At 46.1% G+C, this 22,837-nt stretch overlaps 1 protein-coding gene across 11 annotated transcripts in view; it reads left to right on the forward strand.

Annotated features, from left to right (window-relative positions):
• LOC147034170 (LIM domain-binding protein 2-like) overlaps positions 1-22,837 on the forward strand; it is a 427,197-nt gene that overhangs the window by 143,638 nt on the left and 260,722 nt on the right. The gene's annotated exons all lie outside the window — the stretch shown is intronic.

Genomic DNA, 22,837 nt, shown 5'->3' on the forward strand with positions numbered 1-22,837 from the left:
GGCATCATTCCTCCCTGCGTTTGCATTATGTGCTTGTGGACATAACTGCTCCACTTCCCTGACTCGTTACCCGGAGGACATCATTCCCACCCCCCTCTTGCCTGTTTACGTTAACCTGTGGGCATAACTTCCCAACTGTGCTCCCCTCCTCCTCCTCTTGCCCACTCTGGTCTCCTGGGGACATTGTCTCTTCCACCACGCCCCCCCCCCGCCCTTCACACATGTTCCTGAGCATGTTCCCCTGTGGGCTGCATTCGCATACCTGCCCACCACGTCCGCTCCACCCCCACGGGTATAACTTTTGCCCTTGCACATCACACCCCCCCTCTGGGAATAATTGGTCTTGCCCTCCGTACTCTCACTGGAGCACCACTGGCACATGCCTTCGGCACCCTCGCCCTCTGCGTTGCCACGCGGGCATCATCGGGTATCGTTGGCATCCTCTCCCTTCACCCTCACGCGTGGGCATCAGCGCCATTGCCCTCCACAATCATGCAAGTGCTTTATTGGTGCCCTTTCTCAGGCGCTCCACGCTCCTGCATGGGCATCATTGGCGCCCTTGCCCTCACCCTCGACTCTCCCATGCAGACGTCATTTGCACCCACGCCCTCACACTCGACTCTCCTGCGTGGGCGTCGTCGGCGTCCTCGCCCTCCGCGTTTCCGCGCAGGCGTCGTCGGCGTCCTTGCCCTCCGCGTTCCCATGCGGGCGTCATCGGCGCCCTCGCCCCCCTGCGTTCCCGCACGGGTGCCCTCACCCCCCCCGGCATTACCACGCAGGCTTCATCGTCGTTCCCGCACACGCATAATCGGCGCGTTCGCCCCCCCCCCCGCGTTCCCGCGCGGGCATCATTGGCACCCTCGCCCCCCTGCGTGGACGTCATCGGTGCTCTCTCCCCTCCCCCCCCGCGTTCCCGCACAGGCGTCATCGGAACCCTCGCCCCCTCCCCAGCGTTCCCTCATGTGCGTCATCAGCACCCTCGCCCCCCCTCGCGTTCCCACATGGGCGTCATCAGCACCCTCGCCCCCCTCGTGTTCTCACACAGGCGTCCTCGCCCTCCCCGCGTTCCCGCGTGGGCGTCATCGGTGCCCTCGCCCCCCTCCCCGCGTGGGCATCATCGGCGCGTTCTCCCCCCTCCCCTTTCCGCGTTCCTGTGCGGGCGCCCTCGCCCCCCTGCGTTCCCGTGTGGGCGTCATCGGCGCCCTCGCCCCCCGCGTTTTCGCGCGGGCGTCATCGGCGCCCTCGCCCCCCGCGTTTTCGCGCGGGCGTCATCGGCGCCCTCGCCCCCCGCGTTTTCGCGCGGGCGTCATCGGCGCCCTCGCCCCCTGCGTTTTCGCGTGGGCGTCATCGGCGCCCTCGCTCCCCACGTTTTCCCGCGGGCGTCATCGGCACCCTCGCCCCCCCCGCGTTTTCGCGTGGGCGTAATCGGCGCCCTCGCTCCCCACGTTTCCCCGCGGGCGTCATCGGCACCCTCGGCCCCGCGTTTTCGCGCGGGCGTCATCGGCGCCCTCGCCCTCCACTTCATCGGCTCCCTCGCCCTCCGCGTTCCTGCGCAGGCGTCTCCGGCGCTCTCGCCCTCCGCGTTCCTGCGCGGGCGTCTCCGGCGCCCTCGCCCTCCACTTCATCGGCGCCCTCGCCCCCCGCGTTCCTGCGCGGGCGTCTCCGGCGCCCTCGCCCTCCGCGTTCCTGCGCGGGCGTCTCCGGCGCCCTCGCCCTCCGCGTTCCTGCGCGGGCGTCTCCGGCGCCCTCGCCCTCCGCGTTCCTGCGCGGGCGTCTCCGGCGCCCTCGCCCTCCGCGTTCCTGCGCGGGCGTCTCCGGCGCCCTCGCCCTCCGCGTTCCTGCGCGGGCGTCTCCGGCGCCCTCGCCCTCCCGCGTTCCTGCGCGGGCGTCTCCCGGCGCCCTCGCCCTCCGCGTTCCTGCCCGGACGTCTCCCGCGCCCTCGCCCTCCGCGTTCCTGCGCGGGCGTCTCCGGCGCCCTCGCCCTCCGCGTTCCTGCGCGGGCGTCTCCGGCGCCCTCGCCCTCCGCGTTCCTGCGCGGGCGTCTCCGGCGCCCTCGCCCTCCGCGTTCCTGCGCGGGCGTCTCCGGCGCCCTCGCCCTCCGCGTTCCTGCGCGGTCGTCTCCGGCGCCCTCGCCCTCCGCGTTTTTGCGCAGGCTTCATCGGCGCCCTCGCCCTCCGCGTTTCTGCGCAGGCGTCTCCAGCTCCCTCGCCCTCGGCGTCATCGCGCGGGCGTCATCGGCGCCCTCGCCCTCCGCGTTTCTGCGCAGGCGTCTCCAGCGCCCTCACCCTCCGCATCCCCGCGCGAGCGTCATCGGCGACCTCGCCCTCCGCATCCCCGCGCGAGCGTCATCGGCGACCTCGCCCTCCGCGTCCCCGCGCGAGCGTCATCGGCGACCTCGCCCTCCGCGTCCCCGCGCGCGCGTCATCGGCGCCCTCGCCCTCCGCGTTTCTGCGCAGGCGTCTCCAGCGCCCTCGCCCTCCGCGTCCCCGCGCGACCGTCATCGGCGCCCTCGCCCTCCGCGTCCCCGCGCGGGCGTCATCAGCGCCCTCGCGCTCCGCGTTTTCGCGCAGGCGTCTCCGGCTCCCTCGTCCTCCGCGTCCCCGCGCCGGCGTCATCGGCGCCCTCGCTCTCCGCGCGGGCGTCATCGACTCCCTCGCCCCTCCGCGTTTTCGCACGGATGTCATCGGCGCCCTCTCCCTCGCCCTTCCTCTCCCCGTTCCCTTGCGGGCGTCATCGGCGCCCTCACCCTCGCCCTCTCCCTTATTCCCCCAACTCCCCTCCTGCCTGCCTGCCATGTCTAACCTGTCCTTTTGTCTATGCTCTGCACATGTCATCACTTTTTATGTTGTGTGAATGCTTTGTTTTTTTGTTCTTTTCTTATTTTTTCTGGAATTCTATTTTATGTTATGGTTGTTTTTTGTTCTAATATTGTTTTTACTATTATCATTATTATCCTGGTCAATGAATGTATGTATTTTTGAAATGCTGTCTTTCTTTTTTGGTGTGTTCATTGAAATTGTTTAGCAGTTGTAAGCAATAGATCTGCTAAACTCCATGCAAAGGTTGTCTCTTTTCTGCATCCTGCTTTTTTGTTTCCTTAACGTTTGTCTCATGGTTTTGTGGTGGTCTTTGTGTATCATTGTGAGGGGCGGGTCACTGTAGTGATGTGCCGGGGTCTGGATGGAATTAGGGATTGTGAACGGTGAAGAAAGCTTTTAATGATGAGAAAAAATGCAATCGCTGTTATTGACCTTCAGCTATTGGTGATGTAGCCATCACAAAGTGAACGGTGAGTGGGTAAATGGTAAAACAGTTGGTCAAGAAAACTTGCTTCAGTAGTTGGTGTTTTGCCAAATTATTTTCCCATTTTGGGAATGTCAAATGTGAATACAGACAAGACGCCTTTTAATTATCAGTTCCATCATCGACTTAAATGCTTGTTGCATCACTGCTGGCTGATATCAGTTGTTATAGGGGTGGTGGCGGTTACTTCAGGTGCTTCACCCCCCACCCCTCCCCCCTTTTCCTCATCACCACCAATAAATAGTTCAACTTTGTGAGGTTTATCGAGCAAGGCACCAGTGGATGAGTGAGGTTCGGGAATTACAAAATCAAATGCCAAATTACAGCTCGGTCTTGACATGTTACGTTCTTGCTGTTTTCCATCTGCTGAGTCTGAGAATTGGAATTATGGTCATGAGGTGTCCAACGCATGTCCGCTGCTGGGAATTTCAACACTACTGAGATCGAATGTAAAAAGAAAAACACAAAAGCCATGATGTACATTATTTTGAGGTGTGGTGCGACCATGCTGAACGTAATCACATCCACCCATTAAGTGAATGAGTGACTTTCATAACTTTGACATCGGTAAAGAAACTACTTTGTTGATTTTTTAACTTTTTTTTTTCTGCTTTCTTTGGAAGAACAATTTTAAGGGTGCTGATTGTTTGTTGCCTTTGTCTTCCCTCCTCATCTCCCTGCATCCCTCCATTTTCACTTTGACTTGAAGCTCCTCTTGGTTTATTGCCTGTGTGCGCGCGTGGTGTGTTCTCGTTCCTTAGCCATCGGGTCCAACAATTGAATTGTTGGATAAGCCAAAGTATGAAGACTGCTTCATCTTTGAGATGGCGGCAGGAATTGTAAATTGTTGAGGGTGCCGGCGGTAAATCAACGACTCTTCACAAACAAACATGGGATCTTTCTGGTGCACGGGTCCTCTCTGTCTTTACGTCCTTTCGGTGGACAGCGTACGCCGCACATTGATTACTTTCCCTGTATATGAAACACTAGGGTGACAGTGAGATGCCGACCAAAGCTAGATACGTTTCCTATGGGCTATCGTGATGTGTACGTTTCTGCTTCTGATGTACTATACTCTGTTGCAGAGCGTCAGTGCTGCCGAAGCAGTTTCTTGGCAAGAGTTGTACTGGGTGGTTTGCCATTGCCCTACTATCAGTAGTTGTGGCAGGAATTTGCAATTTGGCCATTTTTTATTATTATTATTATTATTATTATTATTATTATTATTGTTGTTATTTCTGTATATAGAGTCGAGGATTATGCAAGAACTTAGAACGCTGAACAGATCAGGACAAAAGGGACAGTCGAGAGATGGGTTCGGACCAATAGCAGAATTGAAGGACGAAATGGAGGGGGACTTGGACAAACAACAGGTGTGGGGGCAGGAAAGGACACATGTGGTAGACAGTATGGATACAGAAAAACTCTCAGCAAGGAAAAATTTGAAATTTGGATGGAGGGCTGCTGAGGAAGGGGGTTAATGAGGGCATAAAGGATCATGGTTTTGAATAGGGAATGAGTTGAGATGGTGGTGAACAGTTGTCTTCAAGACCTGGAGGGAAGAGTGAGATTGAAGAGAATGTGGAAGTTGGTTCCACAGCGTGGAAAATGGAAGAACGAATGAGTGGAGGAGAGCAGTGATCCTCAATTTTGGGAGTGTCACAAGAAGGGTGATTATGCTGGGCCGTGTGCGCCCTTCAATACTTGGGGGGGGGGGGGACAAAGCACGGAAAGAGGAGAGGGTGCAAAATTGAAGGAGGCGGTGGAAGACAGAATCCCGGAGATGGCTCTCGTACTCTTCGCAAAGGACACCGTGGGATATTTAGTGCCAGCAAACGGGCCGCCAGTTTAACCTCCATCGGAGGGACGGCACACACTTCGATGAATCGCCCTACCTGTGAAACACCGGGATGATTGTTTATGCCTGGGCTGAGATTCAAACCCAGGCATGACAGCTTGTATGCGAGTGTGTATACCTCTCTGCCAGCCAATGTATGTCTATGTATTTAACAAGCAAGAAGGAGCAATATCATTTGTAGTTGATGAAGTGCACAATCCAAGCACCGTGTCTCTCGATGACATCTGCCACACGGACACAGAATTTGTCAATGACTCCGCTGAGAACTGGAGCTGGTATCCATCTGATTTCCCACCTGATGTTATTTTTCAACTCCTGCAGTGTGTGGGTTGTTTTCATAGACTTTAGCTTTGAGGGAACCCCATAGGTAATCGTCGGGAAGAGACAGATCCGGGGAGTATGTAGGCCATGGGTTGTCCGTCCGTTGAGAAATGAGCCGCGAATCTGGGAAGTGTCTTTAAAAAAAAAATTTCTTCCAAAACTCACTGTTAGACATATGCAGTGGTGCACCGTTTTGTTCCAAGATGACTAGATCCATGGTGATGTCTTGCTTCCTTCTTCGTGCTGGAAGGAATCTGCTATGCAAAACGTCGACACGTCTATCAGTGTTGACTCACTTTTTGTCCGGATTCTTTGTCAAAGAAGAAAGGTCCTATTTTACCACAATGATGCCTGGTGTTGGCTTAATGGTTAGGCTGGTGGGCTTGGGATCCTAGGGTTCTTGATTCAAATTCCTGCTTGTCTGTTGAATTAACACCAGGTGGGGTTGACTCAGCCTGTCATCCTTCTGAGGTCGGCAAAATGAGCACCAGCTTGCTGCGAATGATTGAGACATTCGAGTATCCTGTATCAGAGTGGTGACCTGTCCAGGATTTTGTCCAATAGCCCAGGAGACTGCTTTGGCAACACCAACACTGTACGGAGTATGGTCGCAATGGATGGATACCACTATGTCCGAGAGCACACCAAACCGTTACCATCGCTCGAGAAACTGGTTGTTTCATATGCTCATGCAGTTGGTGTTCTGCCCCAAATCGCATGTTGTGTTTGTTCACGTGACTGCTGAGATGGAAGTGGGCCTCATCACTAAATATGATGATGTCTCGGAAATCCTGCTCTTCTTCGATCTTCTGGGCCAAGGGCAGTGCAAAATTCAAACCTTTCCCTCATTTTGTCACCGAAGCTCCTGCCAAATGTGTCCCAATAATCACCCCCTCTTTCAAAGTCATTGAGGTCTCCTCCTGCAGCCATGTTAGCCATAATTATAGGCAACCAGGCCTGTGCAGCATTTTTAGACACGACCCTATGCATGTTGGGATGTTTGTTGCTTTGATTAATATGAGCCACACCTGTGTGGATGTTGTTGCTTTCAATATACTCGGTGTCCCTCATTTACCCAGGTGTTTCCATTTATTCTTTTTGTCCACTACCTGTAAATATAGGGTGGTCAAAAAGTCCTGCCCCTTGGGTTAATGTAATAATATTTTTGACTAATAAAATGTTTACAGGTTAATTCATTATTTATTTATTTTTTTACCACTTTCGTCAACAAATGATAACCTATCAATAAAATGGATAGTTCACAATGTGTAATTGAAGGGATTTTTTCAAACTGTGCTACCTGCGTTTCACGGCACATTCTAATGCGGGTAACCAAGTGCTTTTTTTTTTTTTTTTCTTGGGGAGTGGACACTGATGCATGTTCTGGTTCTGCGATTTGTAAAATCTAATGCCATGCAGGACTCGTGTCATCAAAACACAAAACCTGGAATTGATCATACATGCAGTGTACAGTACTGTATTCTAGCATTACCCTGTGTGGCAGGACTTTTGGACGAACCTTTTATGGACAATTTTTTTTTTGTTGTTTTGTTTGCCCTGTCATGGATGAGTGTTGCCTTTCCGATGAATGTCTGATTATCCAACCCAGAATTTAATAAATGGGAATGATAGGCCTTTGTCGAAGATAACGTACCACTCCATGTCCTTCTCTCCACATTTTTTTTTTCTTTGGCTCCTCCCCATCGATCCATCCCTCCTTCCACCTTTTCCATCTTGTTGATTCTTCCCTGTTAGTGGCATGTGGTTTAAGAAGCAACTGCAGCTGTGAGCTGGAACATCATTTTTCTCTTGTGCACTTAAATTCTCTACATGTTGCTTTTAGCATCATCGGTGTGTGCCACCTTCAATTTGGACTAAAAAGCTGTTGTATTTTTCACTGTGTCGTGCCAGTTGGGTGGCTTACCACCTTGTAAGTGAGCAGGGCTCTCAAAACCCGGAGTTATTATTCTTTTGAACAATACGGCATTCTGCAATCCTACGTAGGGCTCACACCTGCTTGTTCCGTGCACGTAGTGTAACGAATGGAGCTTGATGCTGTGAGATCCGTGATGTTTTCTCTTTGGATATTGTACGCTATCTTCCTGGCACACTTGCCAAGTGAGGATGATATTGTGACCTGCAAACTCCCCAGCATTATGTCGGGAAAGTGGGGGATAGCTGGTTCTTGGAGGTAGTTCATTGGTCTAGTCGCTTATTTAAAAAGTGATTGACTTATTCATGTCTTGACCCCCGCCCCCCCCATCACACACACACACACACACACACACACACACACACACACACACACACACACACACACACACACACACACACACACACACACACACACACACACACACACACACACACACACACACACACACACACACACACACACACACACACACACACACACACACACACACACACACACACCTTGCTTTTCCAAGCTATCTATCTTTCCAACCGACTCTTCCTTTTTCTTTTCCTCTCCTCTTCTCATCTTCCCCACCCTCCCTCCCAGGAATTTATACTTATTTTTGGTTTGGCACCTGATGACATCTTAACTTTGAATGAAAATTACCCCATCAATAAATTGAATGTGGGTGATTTATTTTTTTTTTTTTCCATGGCATCCTTTGTCAGCATATATCTTGGCTCATTTTTCTCAATTTCCAACAAAATGCAAATGTTTTTTTTTGGTTTTTGGTTTTGTTTGTAATCTCCGTCCCTGTGCTTGCAATGTGATTCGTGATGCGGTGACCTTGCGGCTCTCGGTAATGTGTGCAGAATCTGTGCAGCGGTTTGATATTTGTGCCGAACCGCTGGGAAACCGTGTTGTTTAAACTGGCACAAGCCTGGCTCCTTTGAAGATGCGGCAAAGCCACGTTTTACGGACAAGAGAGCATGAAAAGCAGGTCGATGTAGCCATCGATTTATTGTTACTAATGTAACTTGTACTACACAAAGTTTATAGATTATGTTTGTGTCATATTCCATGCCTATGTTGTACTGACAGCAAGGTATTTAACGGACGACGGTGTTATTGAGTTATAAAATGTGATTTATAGATTTGGTGGACGTTTCAAGTATTTTGGGGGAGGGGAGGATAAGGGTGGAGGTGCTTGAAGATTATTTACTGAATCCAAAATATTTGGACAACTTTCATCCCCACTTGTTGTATCGGCAGGAAGTTTGCCTTGCTATCTTTTGAATGAAAGCAATTTGTTTATGGGAAACTATGGTTTGTATATTTATGGAGAGGTTAAGAAGATTAAAAGTTGAACGTACTGCATTGCTCTTTGGGTTTTCTTTTTGCATTTGCTTCGCCAAATGGATATTTTTTGATGAAGTGATCCTTTTTCGTCGTGGCCAAGTGTGTTGACGATGCAGATAGTGAGGTTGCATGAGATCATGGATATTTTGAACACCTGGATTGTATACATTATTCAGGATTGAGATATTTGGCAATACATGACGTTTGAAATGACGTAGGAACACTAAAGGAGGCCGTGTGTGTGTGCTTTCAGTGACTCAGTTGTGATCACGGTACTTTTTATAACCTGCTGTTGCCAGCATGAAATCTGTCATTCAAATCATCTTTTAAGTATAATTTTCAGCATTTGGACAAAAGAGTGGCAATTTCAAAATGGGTTTGAACCACAATTATTATGTTCCCAATTGATAATCGGACTCGTGGAAATATAGGAAATACGAGAACTATCCGTGGATGAGAGGTGTCGAGTATGTACCATTTCCTGTTAATATGGGCGAGCAATGGAAATTAATATAACACACACACACACACACACACACACACACACACACACACACATACACACACACGTGTGCAAATATGTAGTGCTGTATAATTTCTCTTGTGGCCCCAGAACCAAACAAAAAATCAGTATTGTAATGCTTATCAGGTAGATGGAGGAATTCCACAGTAAAGATAGGATTATATAGCATCGCATGATCCCGTGGACGAGTAGGAGACATCTCGATGTAAATTAAGTCGGGAAAACCGTGAACTTAAGGTTGTTTGTGTCACCACACCACCCGCGGGTGGTGCTGTGTTAACTAGGTAGGGTTTAAGGGTATTTCTCCCAATATGTGATTGCCCCCTGTGACCTTTTCCGATGCTTTGGCATTTACAAAGCCAGCTATAAAAAGTAACCCCATTCTTCCAACAATAACAACAGAGCCAAACGTTTCCGAGCAGGCAAAAACCCTGCCTTCCTGGCTTCGTACTGGCAGGCCACGCCCCTGAGGCTGATGATTGGTCAGCGTGATGTAAGAGGGAGGATGATGGTGTGTAGACTGCAGTCAGAACACGTAGGACCTCTCTGGCTTCTCCTTGCCACAGTCAAGAAAGCTGCACGATTCTCATTGTTTGTGCTGTGCAAATTTGCTTGCATGCTGGAGCAAGACGCTAGCCATTGATTGTTTCGCTGGGTCGTGAAGTTTGTGTGTTTTTGAGGAGAAGGGGAGAAGAAGAAGAGCGCATCTCTTGGCCTTGTCTCAGAGCCGCAGCAATCGCCTTGTATGATCAAGGAGAAAGGTGGTGCCATTTGGTGTATGTGGACCTGGAACAATGGAGGAAGTGGTGTGGCAAATTCAATCGTGAGAAGAAACTACGATGGTTTGTGAGCCCTTGCGTTGAAGACCTCCGTGCGAATTTCCTCGCGTATGTGACCGCGAGGAGTGACTTGGCACCATTTTGGTGCGGTTTCCCACAGTGGCTTCATGGCTCGACAACTGTGAGTCTCCTCAAGGTTCTCTGGATATAGCCTGAGTACCGGCATAAAAGGGAGGAATTGCTATTGTTTTTATCTTTCCCCTTGTCTGTTTTTGTGATTGAGTGGAGATGTCTCAAATTACGATTTAGTCTACCTCACTTTTCATGACCTCATGCTCGATTTATTTTCATTATCACTCGTTGATTTATTTCCATTATAAATCTTTGAATTATTTTTTTAATAAAATGATCATTTGTTGAATTTACTTGTGTTTGTCTACTCGTGGTTTTGACAATAAACCCGTGTGCTACCGTTCTGGTAAACGCCTTCGCCATCCTCCATCCCATGCGCGCCATAATCTCCAAGGATCTCGGCTGTTCGCCTCCGAGTTTACACCGTTCGGCTCTCCGTCCAGGTCGGTGTTCATCGGCCTGGACACAACAGTATGTTATTTTCTCTGGAACGTAACCCCCCGCGATAAATGGGGGACGACTGTATATTTAGCGATTCTTCACCCTTCAGAGATAGGGCGAAACCGATATACAGTATAGCACGATATCTCAAAAAGTTGTGCACGGATTTGAACATAACTTGGTGGACAGGTTGGGTGTGTGACAAGGACAAATTGATTCGATTTTGGTGAAGATCCGAATCTGGATACGAGATTTATCTAATTTCAAAAGTGATTCTTCACCATTGAGAGATGGGGCCAAAAACGATGTATTTATTGGGCTTGATATGTTCTATTGGATCAGGCATTGCACGGTGGAGGTATATGCTCTCCACTGAGTGCTCTTCAAGTTACCAAAGCATTTGTTGTGGTTAAGAAAATTGAATTATGTTATCTATCATTGTTGAACAGGGTTGGCAGGATATTCCAGCGGTACACTTACTCACCTTTAAACTGTCTAGCCTGGGTTTGAATCCCTACCTTGTTATAGACTGTCATCCCGTGTTTTACAGGCACGGTGATTCATCAATGTGCGTGCCATCCCTCCGATGGACTTTAAAGTATGCGTCACATCTGCCGGCATTTGTTTGTGGTTATTATAAATATCCCACGGTGTCTTTTGTGAAGAGTAGGTGAGATATTGCTGGTACCATGGACCAAATTCCACAATAGTGCCCTGGGGTGGTTATCCGACCAGGATTGTAGCCGAGTAACTGCTTTGTCAGCGTCAATGTCCTATGTTTGGATCGGTACGTGATGATGATAAATTATGATTGCTGGACCTTGGTGAAAGCATTTGTGAGAAGTCACAAAAAGTTTTTTGTTTGTGTTTCACCGATTCAAGATATTCTTCATTTTTTTTTTTTTCTTCTTTGTGGTGGGGTGGTGGCATCTAACCTCTCAATGCACATGGCTTCTCTATCATATTTCATAACTATTACACTCCAAGTCAAAATCTCCGTTTTGCTATATCGAGGTGATCGCTGCACGGTATGGCCTTCCATGTGAAGTCAAACGGCAAGGCTCCGTGCCCCATTTGCCTCTTCCAAAGTCAATGCTGACCCGCAGTGAAAATAATTTGCTCATAACTCTCGTTTTCATCTCGTGCATATGCATGAGCTTTAAATGCACTTGTGTTGGTGATTGTAATCCTGCCTCATTTGAATGCAACTCGGCGTAATGCCCAAACTCCCCCCTTTGCGTAGATTTTATAATGCAATGGGAAGGCAAGGGAGGTGTGTGTGTGTGTGTGTGTGTGTGTGTGTGTGTGTGTGTGTGTGTGTGTGTGTGTGTGTGTGTGTGTGTGTGTGTGTGTGTGTGTGTGTTTTGTGCGCGTTTCCTTTCTGTATTTTGACAATTTTCTTTTTTTTAATCTAATTTAAAACTAGCTTTCATTTTTGGTCCAGGCTCATGCAAAGACCTCTGATGACATTTTGGATATCTTGAATTGTTATCATCAATTCATTTCTTTGCACTTTTAATTGAGTCGCAAAATCTCAAAAATCTTTCGAAAGGAAAAAGATGGCGTTTTTAGAAATGATTTAAAAGCACAGTTCACGAGGTGGCTTTTCAAAGGCAGGGTTCCACAGTTGCGGAGCCGATCTGAAGAATGCTCGATCCCTTCGCGCATGCGCAGAAAAGAGTGGTCCTTCTTTTTTTTTTTAAAGCCTGTCTGGCAGTGAAACAAAATTTAATTCAATCATTCCACAAAGGAAACTTACTCTTTTAATAGCAATGCCGTAAAGGACATAAACGGGCACAAATAACTAGTGTCATGTGTTAAATAAGGTGGTGTGTGGCGGTAAACTTCCAAATATATATATATATATATATATATATATATATATATATATATATATATATATATATATATATATATATTTTTTTTTTCTACAACCTTTAAAAACCCTATTTTATTTCAATTTGAACACTGTAGAACATAAATTGCCTTGTTGGCACTTTCAAAAAAGTTTCCGTTTATCAGTACTTGGATACAATGTTATGGCGTTTTACATAATCTCAACCAATCAGATTTTCTGCTCACAGATCCCACCCACATCCTTTTTTTTATTCTCTCTCTCTCTCTCTCTCTCTCTCTCTCTCTCTCTCTCTCTCTCTCTCTCTCTCTCTCTCTCTCTCTCTCTCTCTCTCTCTCTCTCTCTCTCTCTCTCTCTCTCTCTCTCTCTCTCTCTCTCTCTCTCTCTCTCTCTCTCTCTCTCTCTCTCTCTCTCTCTCCAAGCTGCGTGGGGTTAGGTGTTCTATGAACTCTCGAGTTCACCTATTTTTTATTTCGTGAAACATGTTTTTAAAAGATATATTTTAGTGATATTAATGGTGTGCATTCGGGTTCAGGTTTGTGCACTCTATCTTGGGTTTGAACCTCGACCCAGCTATAAACTCTCACCCTGGTATTTCACATGCAGGACGATGCATCAATACGTGCGCCGTCCTTTGGAAGGACGTTGAGCTGGCGGACTCCTCGGCCAGCACTAGTCGGTGAAGATGCCACGCTGTCTTTCACAAGGAGTGGGTGGTTTCTCTCCGGCACTCTGAACAATTGCAAATTCTTGCCTAAACTGTCGGTAGCAAGTGGTCCGGTCCTTCTTGTACATCCCTCGACATTCCAGGTTGTACTATTTGCTGTGTCTTGGAGTGTGGTTTCTGTCTGAGCAGCAGCTACAACATCCTGAACAAATTAATGATCCCAGGTTTGCTCGCGTGTCCCATGTTGAACGGTGATGTTCAACTTCGAAGAGCAGCTAATTCTCATCCAACGAGTATGCAGGTTACTTCATCACGATTTTAAAATTATTATTACTATTAAGATGATTCGATTCACGATTTGTTTTGTAGTGGAAATTAGTCTAATTGCTCACATTTGAAGGATTTTATACCAAGTTATTAATTTTATTTAAAAATCTCTTCCTTGGTTTACTTTTCACTATTTCCTTTTACGTCCGTGCACAACCCTCCAATAATTTTGCAGTGTTTCAGTAAGCATTTGTTTGTTTAAATTAATTTTCTTTTCGTGAAAGCCAGCGGTTGGCCTCTGATATCGTGAGAGAATGTTGACATGCACTTAGCCAATTTGGCTGTGAAGGCATTTAGTCGGTCAAACGCTTGCATCATGTTTGGGGGCACGGCCATGCTCGTGATGCAGTGCCCGGTTCCAATGAATGCACTGGGCAGTTTGTCATTTGCAACCCAGTGTGGGGTTGGAAAAGGAGAGTGGGGGAAGCGCTAGAAGGAGAGGGAGAGAGGGGGAGGGATAGGGGTGGTAGTGTGTGGTGCTGGGATTTGTTTTCGCCATTATCAGATTACAATACAGGAGATCAGCCCGTTGAGCCAACCCAGAATGCATTCAGGCAGTGATTTATGAGGTGACATCAAATCTTTAATGTGGAGCGTGTAATTTTTGTTTGAAGAGAAAGAGCAGCTTATGGGTCGGGTGGTTTCGGTGGAAGGTTTTGGGCTGCATCTGTACCATATTTCCGATGCATTTGGTTACACTCGATCTTTCGACTTTGTCGATTCGGACTGGTATTCCACAGAAAGTATCTTCTTTGTCAATATGCCACGGATTCAAAAGAACTTAAAAAAAAAAGAGATGTCTGGATGGTTTGCAGCCACAAATATTGATTGTCTGTGCTGTTCAAGCTTGTCATCCCTGAGTAATGATGGCCATGCCAAAATGATGTTCACAGAGTGGATAGATTTCTTTGCATGTGTCGACTTTCTTTATTAATTCTCCAGGGAGGGTGTAATGCCAACCATCTGGGAATATGGAGGAGTCTTTATTAATAATTTACTTATTTTTTTCAGCTCCATGGATTGCTGTGGACTTGTCCTCACTTTAGCAACTTGTCGGTCTTCGTGGGTCTGGTCTTGACTGCCTCGGGCGAAAGACTTGCAACTCTCTACTCCGGGCAACCGTGCTTAAAAATACCGAGACCGGGCCTTTTGCAGCCATTGATTGATCTGCTTGCTTAAACACTGCTTTCAAAATCACACTTGCAACTTGGGAATTGCCGCTGCAAGTTTAACGCTGACCCACTAATGTACGCACGCAGTTCACAAAGATTTGCACATGCAGTTCATGAGCGTCAGTCAATTCCATCGAAACTTGTTAAAAGCAGCCCATGAGAGTCGCAAGTTTGGCTTTTAGTCGGAGTTGCCCCGACAGGTATGTCCTTTCGTGTATATATTTACATGTTTCGCTGTATTGGGAGTAATGACGGTGGGCAGGGGATGGGGTGCTCTGAGTCGTCTCACCTGGGTTAGAATCTCGGCCCAGCGATAAACTTTCAGTCCAGTTTATTACACACGGAGGGTGATGCACAAATGTGCGTGCCACTCATCGTCTGGCCGTTGAGCTGTGTTCTGGTCCGCTAGCATTAGTTGGTGGATGTTGAAGATCACATGTTGTCGTATGCAAAGAGGCGGTAAGTTATTGCCAGTTCTTGCCCTTCAGTTGTGTATCCTATGTTGGAGCGGAAGCCAATCCACAATTGTAATCCTTATTAAGACTGCTTCAGCAGAATGATGTTTTGTAAAGAGTAGGTGGTGGTGTTGGTGGTGGTTGTTCACCGTTTTGTTTTTCTTCTTTTTTTTGCAGGTGATGTTTGGTCTCTGTTTGGCCAGATATGGTTTGGTTTATTTGTATGGCTCCAATTCTTGAGTAGGCTGGTGGAATAGTTGAGAGTTGATTGTGAACACTCCCGAGCTGTCTAGCCTGGGTTTGTATCTTGGCCCAGCTATAAACTGTCATTCTGGTGTTCCGCAGGGAGGGCAAGGCATCAATGTGTGCTATCCCCAGGATGGATGTTCAACTGGGAGACCCATCTTCTCGCATTAATCAGGTGTTAAAGATCCCACGGTGTCACTTGCGAAGAGTCGGCGTGCTCCCGCTGGCACTCTGGTCAAAGTAAAACTTCTGGCCATGGTTGGCTGCTGGGAATGGCAAAGCATTCAGGATAATAAGGAACTGATTTGGCGGCACAAATGCTGTTGCAAAGAGTATGGTATCATTATTAGTTGAATCGTTAGTTTTTCCAGAAGCAAAAAAAAAAAAAACAACAACTGAGATTTGCAGTGCAATACATGTCCCCTACCGATGTGATATATTTTAAATATCCCGATGTACATGCGTGTGACCGGGGTGACAGTTCATCGCTGGATCGGGATTCGAACTCCGGCTAGACAGAGTCGAGTGTGTTAACTAGGCCATCCACTGACGCTCTTTAATTATGCTTTTCACACAAAAGGTAAATAAATTTATTTATTTTTGATTGTTAAAAAATTATTATTATTATTTTATGCGTAATTTCGGATTTAGCCAGACTTTTCACACCAGTAAACATATCCCTTTATTTGGCCAGTGTAAAACGGCATGTTTGGTGCCAAAAATAATAATAACTAGAAGGGCACTCAGTGGAGCGCATAGCTCCACCACGTAATGCCTGATCCACGAGAACATATCAGGCCCAATACATTTTTGAAATATCGTGCGATACAGGACTATATCATTTTTGGCCCAATCTCTCAATGGTGAAGAATCACTTTTAAAATCAAATAATTCTCATATCCAGATCCGGATTCGGATCTTCACCAAAATTGAATCAATTTGTCGTGGTCATGCACCCAACATTTTCACCAAATTTCATCCGGATCCGTACACAACTTTTTGAGATATCCTGCAGACAGACAGACAGACAGACAGACAAGCCGGTAGGCTGCCATGGGTCGCCGAACATCCGATGACCTTTGATCCCTGATCTGAGTTAATCTAGCACTAAGAACTTACGAAATTGCAATCGAATCGGTTAGCCCGTGTACGAGCAAGGGGGCTTTGAATGGTCATTTTGCCCGAACAATGCACTCATTGACCTTTGACCCCGACATAGCCAAGATAGGTCAATATGTCCTGAAGCAAAATTGTAGTAGTCATTGAGTACTCTGTACCTCTGAACTTTCATTTGTATCGGTTAATCCGTGTAGGAGCAAGGGTGCCTTGAATGGTAATTTCGCCTGAAAAATGCACTTATTGACCTTTGACCCCTCACCTACTCGAGATAGGTCATTATGCAAATGAGCAAAGTTGTAGTACTCATTACAGTCTATAAGCATGTAAAGATTCATTCGATTCGGTTCAACCATCTTGGAGCTCGTGTACTTTGAATTTTCAGTGGGAATGCTCAATGGCCCTCGCACACCCAAGTTGAGAGGGTTACCATTTGGAAACTATAAGATATAGAAAAAAATGGATGTCGTATAGCAGATAGAGAATCACCTTAAGATTATGCATACCAAATCTCATCGAGTTCCATCTACTGATAACTACTCGGTACCAATTTGAATGAAAAGTACCGAAAATGCGGTTTGATATCGGAAATCCCCAAAGTTCGAGGGGTGCTGTGGGTGAACAAAGATATAAATCGAAAATCCGGCTCATTAATTTGTGCACAATGTATTCCAGACGATGAGTGTGAATTTTCATGACCATCCGACCATAACCCAAGGAGGAGTAGCATTTGGCGCGAACGCACCTCCATCCAGCTCTCGCATATTATCGATTTTTGCACTAATTGACCTTTGACCCCTGACCTTAGCGAAATCGGTCAATATGTCCTCAGGCAAAGTTGTAGTACTCTGAGTACCATGAACCTGCAAAGTTTCATTCGTATCGATGCACTCACCTGGTCGCTTGGGGGCCTTCAATTTTCGCGCATACCCTAATTGTAGGGGGCGCTGTGGATAAAGTATTCCATATATCACAAAAACCGGAATATATTTGATAGAGCGTCACCCGTAGATCATTCTTGCCAAATTTCATAACCCTACGTAGGATAATGGCTTTCAGAATTGATTTCTCTTGAACGGTACCGATTTTGAAGGTTTTTCGGTTGTTGCTAGGGAACCAAAGCGTCCCTAGCAACCATCACAATCTCCAAAGCACGAGGTCATAAGATGTACCTACCACCCGAGTTTGGTCAAAATCCGCCCACGTTTACTACCAATTATGCTGATGACAAACAAACAAACAGACAGAATTACTGACAATAAGGGTCACCTATTTTGGCGACCCAACAGACGTGAAAACATAACCTCCTCCATCTTTGGTGGTGGAGGTAAAAACCTGATGTGCATGAAAAAAAAACAAACGTGTACAGCTTGTGTGCATATATAATACATCGTGGTTATATAGCTGGGATCATTCCGATTGCACTGGGCCATTGACTAACACCCAGGCCTAAGGTCTGAGGCCTGCCAAGCTGTGCTGCTTCATTGAATGGTGGCACATGATTTTATTGGGGTAGAGTCAGGCCAGCTGTCCAGCCAATGGGTGTAAAGCAGTGGGATGGAGTCAGCATCGCTGAACACTGACCCATGTATAACATATGATGTTTTCTCGTTTTAAAAAGGGCATAACTCTGGTTAAATTGACAAAACACCCTGAAACTCGAACTTGTTCTCCAACTTATCATACTTTCAGTTGAATACGTTTAAGGGTATGGGAAAAAAGTCAGAAAAACGAGAGGTGGGATCGATGGACGGATGGATTGAGAGCAAACCTTTTGGTCTCCTCCAGTGAAACTGGCTAGGAGACTCGTCATCGTCATCGTCATCGTAGTTTAACTTCTAAAATGTCCTTTTGGCATGCTATAGTACAGGCTACAGAAGTTTTGTCCAGCCCTGTATTGAGTAATTGTGCATTTTTTTTTCACTTGCTCATTATTAAATTTATTTTGAATGGGATGATTAAAATATATATATATTTTTTAAATACCTGAAGGCAGTTGTTTGTTTTGAATTGTTTTGGTTCTCATCACTACTGAAGGTACTTTCCTTCTTGTTCATTAACTTCCTATTGGATGCTCTCTGTGGGGGTCTCACGGGTCCACTGAGCAGACTGCTTGAGGCAGTTACAAACCAGGCGAGATGTTAATGAGGCAGGGCAGTTAACTCTACTTTTATCCCACACAGGGATTTGTCAAGGTTAGGGATGTTATTGGCTGAGCGTTAGTTGAATTGTGTGATTCCAGAGCTTTTCCAGAGGCAACACGTTTGTCCATTTGCCCCGTTATTTTATTTGTGGAGAGCTTCTCGGTGCTGTTTTGATTTGCCTTCATCATGCACAACTGATTCTATTTTGTCTGATGAGCATTCGTTGTATTCCATCTTGCCATCCTTTTTTTTTTTTTTTTTTTTTTTTTTTTTTCTCCTTCCTTAAAAAATCCCACGAAGTGAGTTCTTAGCTTGTGGCGTGAAGGGATCATTCTAGTATGTGTAATTTTGTTTGTGCCATATTGAGGCAAAAGTTGTTTGATCGCCCAACCACAGACATTGCCTGGCCACAATGACCATAAGTCATCTTATAATGACTATAAGACTATAAGTCTTCGAGTTCTCTTTTCTTCTTACCTGCAATACGATGGGCGTTGAACGTTAACCTTCACTTATTTTATTTTATTTTTTTTAAAGAAAGAATGGAAATGAGGTTAAGTCGATGCGTCTTGGCCGAGGTGGTCCCCTCAGATCAAATTTGTCCCACTCGTGTATTTGCGACTTCATGCCATAAGCGTAGATATCTTTAGGACGGATGCGCAGCCTTTTCAAGAAATTGCCTTCACATCCTCGTCGCATTAAAACCTCATGCTTCTGCAGATGCTCCTCAAGTCTTCCAAAGGGATTGAATCCTCATCCGGTGACATATTTGGAATGTAGAGTGGACCGTTGAGCGATTCGCATCCTCGTTTGATTCTGACCAAACATCAGTTCGTGGAGAAACCGTTTCGTGCTCCCTTTATTTAATTTTAGGTTCAAACGAATTCTTTTTTTTTTTTTTTTTTTTTTTTTTTTTTTGCGAGAGCAGCATCATTTTTGGCTCTGGGATGTGGTCAAAAGGTCAAATGCCAAAAAAATGCAAATGCGAGCACATTTTAGAACATTTTTCTCATGAAACTTTGTATATGCAGTCAACATTGGGGGTTGCATGAAATATGAAACTTTTTTGGGATTTGACCAAAGCTCTCCCTTTTGGGTTTAATTGTTCATGCCTCCAGTGGGTGGAACTTAATAGGGCCACAGGGGTCAAAATGGGGGGGAAAATTTTTTTTTAACTCAAAATTTGACATTGGATCATTCCTGGTGGAGCTTTTTGCCATCTTTCAACTTTGCTTTTGGTGGGAAGTGCAGGGATTTGCGATGGCGCACCATCGACTTCACTCTGGTTTTGTGATTATTTTGGGACCGAAAGTGCAGGGATGGACCTTGACCGATCTTTTGTTTTCTGTGCTTTTTCTGACTTTTGGTGAGATGCTGTTTTTGATGCAGGCATTTAGAAGTTGCTTTCACATCTCCATTTAGCAAGGACATACCATGGAGTTCACACCTCACATTTCCTCAAAACAACCGCTTTGAGCATGTGTTGGGAGAAGTAGGGTAAGACATGGGATTATGGAGTTGGTGGTTGGAGCAACAAAGTGAGTGATGCTTGTTTGATTTCTGGTCGAGCTTGTGTCTGTAAGAGAGTTCTCTTGTTGGGTAAGGAGGGGAGGGGGTGATGGGGGGTGAAGAGGGAGTGGGAAGCGAATGAATATGTTCTTATATTTTGATGTGAATGAAATGATCTCTTTCCTTCAATAAATAAAGGAGCTCTCCCTTTTGGGTTTAATTGTTTAGTACAGTCATGATATTCCTGAATCGGTGGCATTTGGTCTTTGTTTATTTATTACTTTCTGCCTGCAGGTGTTTGACCAGAGCAAAATTTATCTTTTGTGAATTGGAAGCTGTCTCAAATATTTATGCCTCAAAACCTGTTGCCGTGGGCGAAGTAATCTTCTTCAGAGGTTTAACCATTTGATGTCTCGTTAGTAACTTTACCATGTTTTGAAGCAAAGCTTGATGGCAAATCACTTTTTTTGCTCCTGAATTTGAGAAAGGATTGCATTTTTAATTGTTTTGCACTGTCCGAAGCTCATGGTAGTGCTGATGCATTAATGTAATGCAGGACAGATATTTGTCGACATCAATGTACTCCAACCAGAATTCCAAGGACAGTTTGGTAGACAATGGTCAAGCACACGCACACACACACGCACACACATACACTAGCGTGGATCGGCTCGCGTCGTTGCAGAGATTGACATCACAGATTTGCTGTGTTGTCATGATTGACACCAATTGTAATACAAACATTTCTTTTCTACAAATTTGTTTGTAATATTGGTGATATTATGTTTATTTGTGATTATAAGGTCCAAGTGGTTGAAATGGTCAAGGGTCTAAGCTGTCTCATCTGTCTGAAGGGTGTAAGGGGTCAAAATAGTGTTAAGGTCTTGGGGGTCTTTCGGAATCTTTTGGGTATTTGGGTCTTCGGGCTCTTTTTGAACCACAGGATCTTTTTTGGTCTTCGGTGACTTTTGGGTCTTTAGAGGTCTTGAGGGTCACGGGGAATTAATGGTCAAACAGCATGTGATTAATAGGCATAAAGTCTTCACGGACTGACGAACGGCTTCACCACCTTACGGACTCGCAGCTTCACCGCCTCACCGACCATGCTTTTCGTACACAGTTATGGCCAAAAATATTGTCACCCTTGCACTTTTTTCAAACAACTCACAAATTATCCAAAAAACCAGTTGAAATTGACAAAAGTATTTTGTCTCCGCAATTCTTTATTTCGCTGTTTATATTACAGAACCTTTGGTTTTGATTCAGAACTTAATATATCCTTTTAAATCAGAAAATAAAAAGAAATGGCATTGACAAAATTATTGACCCACTAGACTTAATATTTGGTAGCTTTTGGACAAAATAACTGCAGTCAAGTGCTTCCTTCAGCCATGAAAGAGATTCCTGCACCTCTCTAGTGGCAGCTTGGTCCACTGTTCTTGTGCAAACCAACAGTTCTCCCAGATTTGAAGGGTACCTTCTCCCAACTACTGTTTTCAGATCTCCCCACAGGTGTGCAATGGGATTTAGATCCGGACTCATTGCTGGCCACGTCAGAACAGTCCAGCGTTTTGTCTTGAACCATTCCTTGGTGCTTTTTGAAGTGTGTTTTGGGGTCATTGTCCTGCTGCAAGACCCATGACCTTCGACGGAGACCCAGCTTTCTGACATTACGCTCCAAAATGCCTTTGTAATCTCCTGATTTCATGATGCCATGCACACATTCATGGCACCCAGTGCCAGAGGCAGCACATCAACCACAAAACATCACTGAACCTCCTCCATGTTTGACTGCAGGAAGGTGTTCTTTTCTTTGAAGGCTTCATTTTGTTTTCTGTAAACATAGAGATGATGTGCTTTACCAAAAAGCTCTAATTTGGTCTCATCTGTCCACAGGACATTCTCCTAGAAAGATTTTGGTTTTTACCTCCACCACTGAAGGTGAAGGGGGTTATGTTTTCACCACTTTCTGTCTGTCTCTGTTTGTTTGTCTGTTTGTCTGTGTACAGGATTCCTCAAAGTTGTGGACGGATCCAGATGAAATTTTGTCGACAGGTTCGGTGTATGACAAGGAAGAATTTATTCTATTTTGGTGAAGATCCGGATCCAGATCCGATTACTGTAATTATTTAATCTTTAAAGTGATTCTTCACCATTGAGAGATAGGGCCAAAAATGATATAGTCCTGTATCGCACGATATTTCAAAAATGTATTGGGCCTGATATGTTCTCGTGGATCAGGCATTACGTGGCAGAGGTATGCACTGTACTGAGTGCCCTTCTAGTTCAGGTGTGTTTTGGTAAACTCCAGTTGGGCTTTCTTGTCTCTCTCTTTCTCTCTTTCTCTCTTTCTCTCTTTCTCTCTTTCTCTCTTTCTCTCTTTCTCTCTTTCTCTCTTTCTCAGCAGTGGGGTCCTCCTGGGTCTCCTACCACAGAACCTCCTTTCATTGAGTTGTCGACAGATGGTGCGAGTTGAAACTGTTGTACCTCGTGTCTGAAGGCCAGCTTGAATCTGTATGGCAGTTGATCGTGGTGCTTTCGCCACCATTCATACAATCCTTCGCTGCAATCTTCGATCAAGTTTTCTCTTGCGGCCGTGTCCAGGGAAGTTGGCTACAGTGCCATGGGCCTTAAACTTCCTGATAACATTGTGTATGGTGGACATAAGAACATCAAGGTCTCTGGAGATGGACTTGTAGTCTTGAGATTGTC

The sequence above is a fragment of the Eptatretus burgeri genome, chromosome 1 (genome assembly GCF_056783735.1).
Source record: "Eptatretus burgeri isolate ZD-2024b chromosome 1, Ebu_testis_v1, whole genome shotgun sequence".
Taxonomy (NCBI): domain Eukaryota; kingdom Metazoa; phylum Chordata; class Myxini; order Myxiniformes; family Myxinidae; genus Eptatretus; species Eptatretus burgeri.